General features: G+C 41.2%; 1 protein-coding gene across 2 annotated transcripts in view; it reads left to right on the top strand.

Moving 5' to 3' along the window:
• The first annotated feature begins 3,749 nt into the window (after positions 1-3,749).
• The window catches only part of COL8A1 (collagen type VIII alpha 1 chain), a 152,932-nt gene continuing 144,009 nt past the window's right edge, over positions 3,750-12,672 (top strand). Inside the window, exon 1 of one of the 2 annotated variants that reach the window (XM_011285982.4) lies at positions 3,750-3,890. The gene's annotated coding sequence lies outside the window, so the exon portion shown is untranslated. The remainder of the gene's footprint in view (positions 3,891-12,672) is intronic. The other variant, XM_019839605.3, reaches the window with a different exon arrangement.

Here is a 12,672-nt window from a genome sequence, read left to right on the forward strand (position 1 = left end):
TTCAAAGAAAAGTGAAATCTTAGTAATATGCCATTTCCATCATGCCATTGTACTGCTCAGAAGTGTTCAATGACTTCTCACGGCCCACAGCTATGACGACAACAACAACGACGACTACTATTACTATTACTACAGTTCAGACTACTGAGGTGACGTAGAAGGCCTTCCATAGGCAGATCCCACCTCTCCTGCCCTGTTTCTTAGCCTCATTATTTTCCTACATAGACCCTTCCCTTTAGTAATGCTGGCCAATTCACTATCCTCCAAATATCCCTGTGTCTTCCTCAGCTGAACGCATTCCCTTCCTTGCCCTCCTGTTCATCACGCATGTATCCAAACACTACTTTCCATGGCCGTGCTCAATGCCAGCTCCTCCTCAAAGTCTCTCTGCTACCCAGCTAACAGGATTTCATGCTTTTTTTTTTCCTTCTATGAGAACAGATCTACATTCTTATTTTCCTCTGCTTTGAATACTCAACACTGTCTGGTATCCATTCTTAATAAATATTTGTTAATTATTACTTCCAAATGAGCAAAAAGAAAAAGGGGGGCGTTCCATATTCAAAGCTGTTTAAAATAAGGTAATAATCTGGAGCTGTTATTATATTATCCACACAATGGAAACTTCAGAGCATCTAGTGTGTTGTCATTGGATTCCCTTCTTTCCACAGAAGACCAAACTAGGTCATTTCAAACCTCAGTCACCTTCAGAGAGATTCTAGAAGGGCATGCTAAGAACCAGCAAAGGAATCACATTCCTGGATTCCTTACTTGTTGTCCAGATCTGCTACTGAATCAGATTCAGGCAAGTGTGAACTAGAGAAATGAACTAACCATTAGCACCATCCAAACAAAATGAAAGGAGCTCTTTTGTTATCTTGGCTGCATATTCAGGTTTGAAAGGAGGAAGTAAAGGACGAGAAAGGAGAAGAAAAATACAACCATCAGTTGCCTTCCCTTCCAACGTGCTTTTCTTGCCTTGTGTTTCTATTTTTCACAACTCTGTGATGAAACTGGAATATTTGGAAGGCATAAAATTGGGACTGAAAGGATGATTTGCTGTAACCTAATGAGGATGTTTACTAATGTGTTAACCACACAGATGCTCCTCTAACTGGGTCCTGTGTAGTTTGTACAGAAAACATTTCTTTCCTAAGTTAGAAAGTGCCAGAAGTGGTACCCTGCCTATAAAATCACATCTGATTTCAGGGGTCTGCCCCAGCAGCATCAGGCAGTTCTCTTTCTAGGACCAGTAACAAGGGTTATTCATTTCATAGACTTAATTTAATGGGTTTGGCCACATCCTCAAAAGACAAACATACTATTTGGAAAGAGGAAAACTGAATTATGGAGGATGAGAAAACAGTAAAACCAAACAGCAAGTGGGCATGAAAGTTAATGTGAAAATTCTACCTTTCTAAGTATTCATTCTTTTTTTCAATCATTAAGTCAATAACTATTGTCCACTCTCTATGTGTCAGTGCTCCATAGTGTCATTTATTCAATTACAGGATATGTATCCAGTGAGTACTTATTTTCCGCTAGCTAGTTAACCACTAGATACAATTTCTTTGCAGCCAAAAATTTACTGACTATAATGTAAAATAGCAGGGATACACAGATATGAAAAATTATAAATATTAAAACAAATAAGCAATGTCTAAAAAAATCATAATATTTGGAATAATTATTCCAATGTCAAATTTGTTTATGATAAACTTTAAATTTTTCATCTAATCCTCCTTCATACCCAGGCACATGGTGTTCTACTTTGTTGATTTTCACATGTATCCAACGGAGAATAAGCTTAGTTACAAATAAAGCAAAGCTTTGGGCTCTAGAGGCAGACAGATGGGAGTATGAATATGTAAAAAAACTAAGTCTAGTGTAAACTTAAGACATGTGACAACTAGTATTATTGTTACCCAAATGCCACTATTGGGCATTTTCCTAATGGATTTCTTTCAATCCTTTTTTATAGGTGTGACCTTTAGACCAACGTTTCTTACAGGGAGGAGAGAATTTTGCACACACACACACACCCCCCACCACCACCACCACAGGGACATTTAACTAAGTATAGGGATATGTTTGGTATTCACCCCTTAGGAAGGAGAGTGATACTGGCATCTGGTGGGTAGAGACCAGAGAGGCTGCTCAATATTGTGCAGTGCACAGAAGAGGTCCCCACCACAAAGAATTACCCTGCCTGAGATGTCATAGAACCTAGTTTAAGAAACCCAGCTCTTGGCCGTCATTTTTCCTTCTCTCAGAGCCTGGGAATCCACAGACATCAGGATCTAACCTGAGACCAGGCTAGGTGTTTTACAAGACAGCCTCCTGCACAGAGTGCACGAGTTTTGCAAGCTCACTAGCTGTGACTCTCCATTCATCTTGTTGGTTTGAGCTAATTGCTTCACCCCTGTAAGATTAACTTCTTTAAAAACAAACAACCAACCAAAACTACACAATACTTACTTCATAAGGTTGTGGTGAACCCTGAATCACATTGTATCTCTCTCTCTATATATAGATACATTCATGTAGAGAGCTGTTCAGTGAAAGTCCTTTTATTCTTCCCAGCCCACTTACCCCACTCCTCCCTTTTTCCCCTCAGTACCCGCCCCCTCCCCCCCCCCCCCCGCCCATTCTTCAGGTTCAGGTTCTCTCTTTTTAAATGTTTTAGTTCCTTTGGTGGCAAAAATCGAGCTTGGACTGGGAAGTGAGTCACCACTCAGCAGCTAAAGGAGCTTGTTTTTCTTTCTCTGAATGTATTTCTTAAGAATTTCAGCCTGATCCTTCTGCCGTTTGCTGGTTGAATCCTCTCTGAATGTTTAAGACACACAGAGAGTGAGCTGTGGCACCAAGACGTTTTCCAATTGTTAGGAATGAGAGTTTTTTAAATACCGAAAATAACCAGAGGGCAGAGTCCTGAAATCCTGTTACATAAGCAGATGTTGGAGGACCGAGGCTGGGTTTGAGGTTCCTTTCCCCACAAGCCAATCTCAGCTGATCCTCCCGAACCTTTGCTGGATTTACCTTAATGCTGCAGAAGTCTCAAGAGGGGCCTCGGGATGCTGCACAGTACCGGCAGCACAGGGAGACCTTTCTTGTCAAATAAGCACTGGTGGGAGTGAGGAGTGGAGGGCGGGTTTCACCCGCGGGCAGACGGGACGCACGGGGGCTGCGGGCGCCGGGGGCGCGGGGGGCGCCTGCTGCGCGCACTGCGCTCCGCTCCGCGCCCGCCGCTGCCGGGTGGGTGTCCGCCAGCGCTCGGGCCGTGCTCCTCGGACGCCCCGCTTCCCCTCCGTGGCTCGCTCAGGAACCCTTCCGTTTCCCTGAACCGTTATTTAGTGTTTCAAATTCACAGAAAACACCTTTAGTCATCACAGTCACCTACAACTCCCCTCTCAAAAAAAAAAAAAAAAAAAAAAAAAAAAGTCATACAAAAACAAAGTAATTCAATTCCCTTTTCCTTCCAGATCTTGCTGGTCTCTCTGTCTTCGGTTCATTTTCTCCCCAACCTTTTTTCCCTCTGTGATCTACATCCTTTCTCTACTTCTCTTCGTTCTCTCTCTCTCTTTCTTTCTGTTTCTCCCTCCCTCTCCCGTTTCCATTCCTTCCACCGCTTCTGCACCCCCCCCCCCCCCGTCTCTCCTCCCTCCTTCGGGCTCCTGCTCTGCCCTCTCCGCCCCTCCCCAGAGAAGAGTGTCCAGCTCCACCCAGGGCTGCCCGCCCGCCGCTCCTTTCCTGCCCACCTACTACGAGGAGCAGCCCCTCCCACCTGCCCATAAAAGCCAAGTGCATGTTACCAGCCGAGGATCAGAGCACTCTCCCGGTCCTCTCCTGTGGGAGCCCCCAGCCTCTCTCCCGGATCTTACGTGCTCAAGGTAAGAGAACACTTCTGCAGGCATCTGACCTAATGGGGGTTGCTGCGGGGGTGGGAAATACGTCTCCTCTGGTCAACATGCTTACGGTTTGGTTCGACCTGATTCTTACGGATGCCAGATCAGCTGCTCCTTTAAGTAGCAACTGGTTGGAAAACAAACTTCTGTTTGAACGGGAAAATAAAAGTTCATTTTGGGCAAGAAACAGCAGCATAAATACTGCAAAAAAGCTTCTCTCTTTTTAAATCACTTTTCCCCATTTGCTGACTGTTGCTGAAGTTAAAATGTATCTGTTTGGGGTGTTTTACGCTTTTCATTGTAACTATCTCATGTATCAGTGGGGGCAAGGAAAACTTTGTCCCATTGTCAAAAACGTACTTTAGAAGAACACAATTAGTTTCCTAAATATAGCAGTCAAAAGGTCTGCTAACAATTTTGCGATGTTTTCCAAACCCCCTAAGACAGCTTCTGTGAGTCCTTTAAAAAGTATCTTTCCAGGTTTAAGTGCTTGGAAAAAATGATGTGAACGGGTGCCCTTTGCACAGGGACAGTAATCAGGTGGCTGGTAGATAGGAAAGAACAAACCCAAATTTACAAGCTGGGGCAAAATGTGCTCTCACAAAGCTATCTTTTCAAGACTTTCTAAAATGAGAACGGTGTCAGAACCCAGAAAGTGTATAAAGGAACTTCATGAATTTCTATACATACACCTAAACATAAAGCGTTTCAATATGTTTCACAGCAAGAGAAAAATACAGGCCAGATTATACAATTCTTCTGTGTACACCAGACGGTTGTAAAAAAAAAAAAAAAAAAAAGATCAGCTTGAAGGCTTTGGAAGTTTGAACCCTGCTTGCCACCCTCCTTTCCCTCATCTAGTAATTAACATCGACCTGATTAGGACTGGATTCTAGAGCTACGCAGTAGTTAAGCGACCATCATATTTAAAGACTGCCATACCTTCCTGTTTCTGAGGTCGGAGAATGAGCACCGTGCACCTGTGAGAGCTTCTGTGAGTAGCTCCACGGCTGCTCCTGTAAAACCAGACGCTTGGTCCATGAAGTTTGCCATCAAAATCTGTGGGCTGTGTGGGATGAAACTCTCTCATGTGGGAGAAAAACCCTCTTCAAATATTTCCTCTGGGGAATTAATTGCACAAGACTGCTTAGAGACGGCAAACCAAAGGTTTGGTCAGGAAACCAACCCACTATTTCAGCCCTTAAGATTCTTAAAGTAAAAGAGGAAAAGCTTCATTTTTTTTTTTTTCTTTTTTGGTTTGTGTATATTGTTTCACTTAAAAAGGGAAAAGTCACCAGAGCTGTAAATAATTCTTCACTATTAAAGAAAGTAGAATCAACAGAAGTTTAACTGAGGGTCTTTCAAAGCCTTTCTCCGTATCATTTGCATATCAAAGGAAATAATAAAGATGTATTAAAACTCCGCTTGGCAGGCAAGGAATTCAATGCCGTGATTCAAATGAAAGAGTTACATATAAAGGTTTCTGTCATGTAACATTTTGCTTCATTGGAAAAAATTATTGCAAGGAGTGTGGTTTCCTTTAAGAAAATGATATAAAATTACTATTGGCTGAGATAGTATGTGACCTGAGCATATTAAAATACCTTTCATCTTCAGCCACAGTGCAGACTGCTTGCTTCGTATCTGATGTAAGTGGGTAATCAACCTTGACAAGAGCACAGGTATGGGACAAGGCCAAACCAAGTGTGTGGTATGTCCAAGTTAATTCTTTTTTATGGTTATGCCGGACTCAAACCCATCATCGCAAGAGTGAAAATGCACTTCATTCACCAGATTTCCCTTGAGGGAAGTTATCTTTTCTGAGAGAACAAAAAAAAAAAAAAAAAAAGTGTTTCCAATGTAAAAGAGCTCCTGTTATTCCTAAATTTGGGGATGCAAAGTGTTCTCCCAGAGTTTGCTTCTGCTTTTCCTGGCAGCTAATCCACTCTGCCAGCTACGAACCATTTAACAGTCACTGCCTTCCCCATGTGCCATCAAGTCCAACACCCTCAATAACTGGGTGAGATCATGTAGATGGCTCATGACCTAACTTTCCCAGGGCCCTTTACTGGACTCCTAAAGTGAGCGTTTCCCTAGAGGGCACATAGCAGGCAAGATGAGACTTCTTAAGTCTTTAGAAAAATCAGTGCTGGGTTTCACGTAGTAGCCATCCCAGTGTCTCTCCTTTGCACACAATGTGGAGGCTTCACATGAGTCTTTGCTCTCTGCCGTTAGAGAGCTGCTCCTGAAATTGGGTTCATGACCATACCTATCTAACACCAATCGAGCTGGCTTGACCAACTCCTTTAATGTTTCTCAAAAAAGAAAAAATGGGCAGCTTCCTTTCACTAGAGACACAGAGAAGGTGTTCTGCTCACTTCAAGGGCCTGCTAAACCTAGGGAAACACACATTTGGATTGTTTTCCTATTGTCACAATTACAAAACAGTATTATTCTTCCAATGACCAGAAAGTGTATCCCACTTTATGTCCATTGATACCCATGAAAATCAAAGAGGAGAATGGGGATGAAACCAAGTGGGAAGCCGAGAGGAATGTCTCCTAGGAAGTGCCCTGGGAGAAGAGAAAGAGCAGAATCTGTTACAAAAGCAACTTCTTTTTGCCTTTATTTGTATGAAATATGAAGAGGTGCAGAAGAGCAAATAGTCATATCTGCTCTTGGTTTTTGTCTTAAATCAATAAGAATAGTTCCACCAATACGCTAAGGTCCATCTCTTCTGTGCCCTACTCTAACAGAGGATAGCCCAGTTCTAAAGACCAAAACGATTTCAGGTCTACCTCACATTAAAACCCCTAGGACTTCGCCAGTTACAGCTTTTTTAAAACTATATTATGAGTATAAAAACCCTCAGAACATTAATGGGTGGTTCACATCAACAAACCCACCCCTAACCTTCCGAAAGGGCCCAAAGTTGGGTGATTATTTGCAAGTGAGAAGTTAGAAGCAGCAAATTACTCCTTCTTATCTATAGTCACCCTCTTTGGTATGGCAACTTGCAGAGTGATTGAGATAAACACTTATTTCCCAACCTCTGGTCCTCCCAGTAATCCTCTGAAAACCAAGCCTTTTTTCATGCCTTGACTTCCTTCTCATCCATCAAGTCTTCATAAACACACATATGCATAATTTAAAGAAGGTACAGATCTTGAGACTAGAATCCAGTCTTCTGAGAGGTGCCTTGTTCTAATTATGAGTGAAAAGGAAAAAAAAAAAAAAAAGGAGAGGAGAGGAGAGGAGAAGGTTAAGGGGAGAATGAATGCTCTTTGGAATTTAGAGAATGTTTTACTTTAGCATTTTGTGAAATGGACCTTTTGCTACCCAAAGCATGTAGAACTTAAAAAATAATAATAATAAAAAGATCAGCTCACAAATGGTTACAAAATGCTAAGGATATAATGAAAAAGATCTTCCAATGACCTGGCAGTCATTAACACCAGTTTATACCCCACAATACTAAATGAGAGCTCTGCTAAACTTGCCCTTTCCAGAGAGGCAAGGAGTGAAGAGTGGGAAAGAAAATTAACCACACTTCAGCACCAACAAACAGAGAAGGCACTAATCAGACATTCCACTATCACTTTGGCAACTGTGTTCCCCTTTTGAGGAAGGAGGTTCTTTAGAATCTATCCTTAAGCAAATAGATTTGTGGGATGGGGGTTAAAGGGAGTCACACAAGGTCAGAATGTCTATAATCTGGGGCCCTGTGTATGCAAATCCACAAAGCCATTGAAATTGCATGGAATCAAACTGAGGTGACTGAAACAAAAATGTTTCCCCAAACTGATTATAGAGTAATCAGCTAAAATAATAATGAATTCTAACTGCTCAGTGTAGCGTAATGGCTCAAGCAACTCACAGCACCTATAGCTGATTACATAAAATATTAAAAGACATCTGATGGTTCACCTTCAATCTCCCCTATTAATTTTGGGTCCACTTCCATGGTTCTTCCTAGAAAACGAAAACTGCCCTTTTCTCCTTCATCATGGGATTTGCAAATGCATACGTGTCCCCTCCCCCCCCACCCGCCCCGTGCTACCCCATTTTTCTTTCAGTGGAAGAAATCTCTTTTCAATGATTACAGATCAAGTTTCTAGAGTACCACTCATATTTGTGGCTTTTCTCATTACCCAAAGTCTCATACTTCTCTTAAACAGACTGTAAATTTTTACTCCGACAAATAAAAAGGCTTTACATTTTTGTCAATCTTCATTCATCTATCTAGAAGAAATCTAATTTAAAATTGCTACTTGCCTCCAACAGGCCCTCTGCAGTGACGTTTCTAAACACTTTATCTAGTCCTTATTCCCCTTTCTTGGGTATTAAACTTATTGAGAGAAACACAGAATATAAATGCTGGAAGGATCTTTGGGGCTAATTTTAACTAATGTTAATTTTACAGCAAAAGTCAGAGAGGTCGATGTCATGCCCAGGGTCACCCAGACGTGTGTAGCAGAACCAGGAATACATTTCGTGCAGTCAAACTCTTCAAACAGTGGTCTGTCTTAGATAACTATAGTGTGTCTTTCCCACACAGTATGTATCTAAGATGTCTTAAAATCTGGTTCCAACATTTATGTGACAGAACAAATGTTTTCTTGTATAATAACCTTCTTCTTCTCCCACTCAATAGACAATGTGTTGCCAATATAACCACCTTACACCTTCCCAGGTCTTTAATGAGAAAAAAGACAAAATATGCGTAAAGAACAATCAGAGGAGACTTTGAGGGACATATGGTTGGAGGGGTGTAGGCATGAAATGTGTCACGTCAGAGGAGAGGCGTTAAGGGGCCAAGAGTGTAGAGACAGGATGCTGTAGCTAAGAGGGCTCATTCCCTTAGACAGAGGAGAGAGAAACTCCATAGAGTTGAGGTGCTAAAGAAGCGATTTTTAATGTGTCTGATCCAAGAGCCTGTCAAATGTTTGGGAGATAAAATCCTATTTGGGTCAGCCTCCTTTCAGTATAACGCCAGTTGAGGACTGACTCACATGGGTAAAAGCTTTACAAGTGTTACATCTTATTAAAACTCTTCTGAACCCTTGACTGAACTTCTGCTGGGAAAAAGAGCCTTATCTGACCCCTGACTTGACTGACCCAGCAATACTAACTCCATGGAAGTCATGCCATCACAATGCTCTCTGCTAAGATACAAATACAGTTTTTGGTGATACACAAAGTTAATCCAACATAGAAAATGATGAAGGTAAAAGGAATATTCTTGTATCATTTCTGGAAACAATTTGCCCTGAATAAGTAGACAGATGTTACCCCAGATGCTTCTTCACTTTCCCCTAAAGCCTGACAATTGTTTGCGTATCTTTGAAATAGTACTTTTGTTTCTGAAATTGATTTATTGTATGTTAAAATTTACATAGTCTATGACTAAGCATCATCGTGAAAACATTCTTTTAAGTAAATTTCTTGAAGACTGCGTCTCTTAAGCTCTCTATTGATGTGTTTACATCACAGGATATTTAGGCATTGGCATCACTTGATGTGCTGAGATTAAAGACAATCACTTCATGTGCTACTTTTCCAACTCAAACTGAATAGGCCTGGGTGTGGGTGTCAGCTGTTGGCTTCTCTGGGAAATAAAATGTGTCCAGCCTGTTGGGGCGCCTCTCCAGTCCTCTCTGTTAGCTAGATAAAACAGCTGTTTTTCTGAAAGACTGGGCCAATGACCTCCGTAATTCAGGTTTCATGTACTAGGGCAACTATGGCTGGCTTATGCAGAAATTATGCTACCCTGCAGCCGAGTGGGTAAGTCACAACTGCCTTCAGTTCCATAGGAGGACACTGAATCCTAAAATCTGGCTCAAGAGCATTGTCCTGGGGCAGCAGGAAGACAGCTTGGCAGCAGCTGATCCACTTCATATGTTCCTCCAACTATCATGCCATGTGAACTCTAAAAAGATAAATCTAAACTTGGTTCATAAATTGAAAGTGATGACTGTACACCATTATATTTCTTTAATGATCTTTACTTAGCAATTAACTAGTCTTCAAATCCAGAGGTCATGGTGTTCATCAGTGCTATAAATCCAAACAAGTGGCCTCTTGTTAAAAGGCAGATGAAAGATAAGGGCAAGACCTACATGAAGGGAGATGCTAGGTAGAGCTAAGACTTTGTGGCTTAGGTGGCCAAAATTGAGGTTGGAAGAAGAAGAGATAAAAGGAGATCTTTAGCAAAAATATGCTATTGGATCCATAATTCCTAATTTAACGACATGTCTGGTTCCCCTTCTAGCTCCCAGTTTATTCCAATCCCCTCAGTTCGAAAGAGTGGGGAGAGAAGTCATTGACCAGTAGAGGGAGCCACGGGGCTGAGTGTCTCAAAATAAAAACTGACTTGTTCCTAGAGGGGGCCTTTTAGATTTGAATTCTTCTGATAAAAGGCAGAGCCAGGTGTCCTTTGTTACCAGTGGCTAAAGTGTACAATAGGAGCATATCACATTGTTGGTTTTCTTTTTGAAAAAAAAAAATACCAATTTAAGTCTCTAGGAATAAATCACCTGCGCTTCAACAATGCCAGAAATGTCCAGGCTTGTAGAGGTTTATTTGAAAGAAAACCAAAGCAATCTTAGAAAATGTTCTTTCCAAGGCCACCACCAGCCAAGACTAAATGCTCCAGACTAAATGCTCCACTCAGTGAGAAAGAAACTCTGGAAGCTGGGGGTGGGGTCAGAGAGAGAAGAGCAGAGAGGCTCAAGCACTGAGAAGATTTCACGAGTTTTAAAGGGGAAGTCCTGGTGTCCTGCCATGACCAGACCCTCCTGTCAACAAGAGCAGGAAGGGAGCCTAGAGAAAGAAGGAGGCAGAAATGGGCCCAACAGGTTTCTCTGAGATGGCCCAGAATCTGCACTCCTGGATCCGGGTCTCTCCAGGGAGCAGCCAGAGCCTTGCCTAGACTGAAGTGAATACCTTTCCGTTGAACATTTCCATTGCACAGCTGTGTTGGGGATGGCTTGTTAAGACTTGAGACACTTGCATAATTCAGAACCCTTTGGGGGATAGAGATCAATTAGGACCATAAAAGAAAAATCCCTGGCACACCAGAGAAGGGCTGCTTGCTTTTTAAAACTTATGACATCCACAGGAATACAGAGCAGTCCTCTTTCTATTTCTGAGGTCAGTGGAGACGAACCTATAAAGTTTGTGTGCACGTAGCCTAAGAAGTCCCCATTTGAGAAAATCTTGCGTTTAAATCTCAGAAACACCTTGACTCTTTCTGGGATCTTTGGAAAGCCACTGATCATCTCTGTGCCTTAATTTATTTATCTTAAGTAGAAGAGCAATTTTCAAATAACCACTGTCTTTGTCATTTAGAGACACTTGAGGTGTTGCCAATTATTTTGCAGACTGATACTCCTTAAACATACATGGTTGCTGTCACTTATATAGTGAATGGATTATACTCACAACACCTGGTAATGGCTCATGGTATTTATGCAGAATCAGGTCAAAATGGAATAAAATTCCAAATAAGCACATAACCTTCCAAGATGTAGCAAGAGCATTTTTGTTTCTTAAAGTACGAAAGACAATGCCTCATGTGTCCAGAATCCAGACAAGGTCAAGGGTAAGTAGAAGAGGGAAAAGAAACAATTAATTTATGGCTTAAGAATCTCAAAAGGCCTATATGTTCACTTGTCCATATTTTGACATCAATTAAAAGCTAATTCCCCACACATGGAAGAGTTTTTGTGGTTTTAAAATTCTACTTTAGCTAAAGAAAGATGATATTTTCAATAATGATGTTATATTATGTAAAACCCAAATGTTACTTCTTCAACATTTTCCAAAGTGTGCTTCAGAAACAGTAGTACCTGAGATATTACTATGTGTTTATACAGAAAAAGCTTCTATGGTCTATTACATTTCAGAAACACTCAGTAAAACAACGTGATCAGTTTTGTTCACTGCTAGACTTCTCAAAGACCTTAATATGCTAATTATATTTTCATTTTTCGAAAATGTTACAGTCAGTAGTGTGCCCTAAACTTATTTGCTGACACCTTCCCACCCTGAGAGCATCTCTTGGAACCAGTATTCTATGGAAAAATTTGGGAACAGTTTAGGAATCACTGTCCCACGTCATTGTTTCAAGATCTACTGGGACATAGTAAAGTCAGTATTGCTAGTCATTATGTAATACACATTGAGTATCACAGATATAACACAAATTATGTGCTATGTCAAACCATAAAGTAAGAAACAATCCCAGTGTAATTTCCAAGCCCAGCTGAAAAAGGAACAAAAGAAGATGATGAACTTGTCTTGGTTCAATGGCTCAGTTCTTCATAGTAAAAGCAATAGCAGAAATGCCAGAATAATTTAAGATTTTGAAAAGCTAGGAAGATAGATGATGGGAAGGAAGGCAGGAAGGGAGGGAGCAAGGGAGGGAGGAAGACTGGACAGATTGAAATGATCTCTTCCTTCCTTCTTCTTTCTCATTGTCTAGATATTGTAATGATCATCAATAAGCAACAAGTTTGGTAAACAAGGAGCCTACATAATTTCATGAATTAGCTCAACAGTCTCTGATCTGATCATTGTTTCACCTTAACTACTATTAATGACCAAGATCATTAGCCAAACTTCTTCCTTGAGCACTTACTTTCTCACTATAAATAGGGAGCTAACTCCTATAATAAGATCACACTTACTGATATTCTAGTATATCATGCTATATCAGGGATTCTTTGGTTTGTTGATAACACTCAGACCTCCGACCCCTATCAAA

This window comes from Felis catus, chromosome C2 (assembly GCF_018350175.1).
Source record: "Felis catus isolate Fca126 chromosome C2, F.catus_Fca126_mat1.0, whole genome shotgun sequence".
In the NCBI taxonomy this organism is placed as follows: Eukaryota; Metazoa; Chordata; class Mammalia; order Carnivora; family Felidae; genus Felis; species Felis catus.